A 1,881-nucleotide genomic window follows, 5' to 3' on the forward strand; every position below is an offset into this window, starting at 1 on the left:
CAGTTTGGTGCATGATTCACACGGCAAACATTGTCTGCCCTTGTTTTAAAAATGTACAAGGGAAAAGAGATACATAGTTTCACGTGAGGCTTCTGGTTGTCATGGCAACAGGCGAGAGGGACCTTGTGAAGAAGGTCCTTTGGAATGTTGGGGTTTGACGGTTCTTTGGAATGTTGGTGTTTGAAGGTCCTTTGGAATGTTGGGGTTTGAACCGTGGATGACAGTGGGGGGGGCGGGAGGGGGGGTTCACACCAGCCTCAGCTCCGCTCCTCCCCAGAGCCAGAATTTCGGGAAGAGCCTCTGTGTGAAGGGGGCCTGCGGGAAGGAGTAGAGAAGCTCCATGGAGTCAGCATTGTACAGGGACAGCCGCCCCCCCTCGTAGTCCAGATACACCCCCAGCTTCAGGGGCTTCTCACGAGGGGACAGAAGGGTCCAAGTGGAGGTGTGAGGCCAGTACTGACCCTTCGACCCCCGCACAGCCCAGACTCCCCCCTCAGGTGACCATGTGATCTCTCCCTCCCTGTCCACAGACTCTGCTACGACCCCCACATCCCACCCTCCCCCCTCCTGCAGCAGCTGCACCTCCCAGTAATGTCTGCCGGAGGTGAACCCCTCGCTCCCCAGCACACAGGGCCAGGAGGTGAATCTCTTGGGGGTGTCCGGCAGGGTCTGTGGTGTGCCCGTGTCTCTCACACGTCGCCCCCCCTCAGACAGGAGGAGCCAAGGATGAGCCGTGTCAGGATCCAGAGTCACCATCACTGCAGAGAAGAGATTCACAATTAGAGATTTAACGACACAAAGAAAGGCTGTAATTACTGCTTCTGTTTTACATACGATTAATGTACACCACACCTGGAAGGAGCACGCGGTGCTAGACACCGCGACACTAGGCTGCTGACTACACTAAAGCGCACAGCACTAGACTGCTCGCACACTAAAGCACACAGCACTAGACTGCTCACTACACTAAAGCGCGCGACATTAGAACTGCTCACAATACTAAAGCGCGCGGCACTAGACTGCTCACTACACTAAAGCGTGCGACATTAGACTGCTCACTATACTAAAGCGTGCGGCACTAGAGTGCTCACTACATTAAAGCGTGCTGCACTAGAGTGCTCACTACACTAAAGCGCGCGGCACTAGACTGCTCACTACACTAAAGCGCACTGCAGTAGACCGCTCACTACACTAAAGCGCGCTGCACTAGACTGCTCTCTACACTAAAGCGCACATTCATCTACAGCACACACTACACCAAACCACACTACATAGAGAGGACAGCAGGTAGGGCACTGTACTGGCGACTGCACAGTATGCTGTACTAGTCAGTACATTGCTTTAGATGGTACAGAGTAGCTAAGCTACCCCAATGTATACTGTACTAGAGAGCACACAGTATCAGATGGTACAGAATTACAGAGCTACTAGAAGGTATACTGTACTAGTTTAGTGGCACAGGTAGACACCACCCTCTAGGGATGCTTCGATTGGTTGGCATTAGTAGAATTAATGAGTGTAGATACAGATGTTATTCCAGGTGTAAGGCCACAGCAGGTAAACTCATGCACAGATACCACTCTATACATCTTGCTGGTGGTCCCCGTGTCTTTTAGAGTCCCACAGACTTTGCAGACACTGCCTTTGGCTTCAGCTGTCCACAGACGCCGCCTCCTATTCCTACTAGACCTCAGCCAGGATTTGGGGGGTCAGAGTTAAGGTTCTGATCAGATGTGCTGTGGACGAAAGACATTTGGTTGTGACGTAAAGGCCGGAGAGCCGAGGTCCATCTCTTGGGATGTCCAATCTCAGGTCCATGGTCCAAGGGCCTCTGTGTAGCCTTAGGAATGTCTGAGAGGGAATAAACATTTCTACCTCAGG

General features: G+C 52.4%; 1 pseudogene; it reads right to left on the minus strand.

Annotated features, from left to right (window-relative positions):
- Positions 1-246: 246 nt before the first annotated feature.
- LOC146770464 (butyrophilin subfamily 1 member A1 pseudogene) lies at positions 247-826 on the minus strand (annotated as a pseudogene).
- Between the last annotated feature and the right edge of the window lie 1,055 nt (positions 827-1,881).

Source organism: Triturus cristatus, unplaced genomic scaffold (assembly GCF_964204655.1).
Source record: "Triturus cristatus unplaced genomic scaffold, aTriCri1.1 SCAFFOLD_205, whole genome shotgun sequence".
Lineage (NCBI taxonomy): Eukaryota > Metazoa > Chordata > Amphibia > Caudata > Salamandridae > Triturus > Triturus cristatus.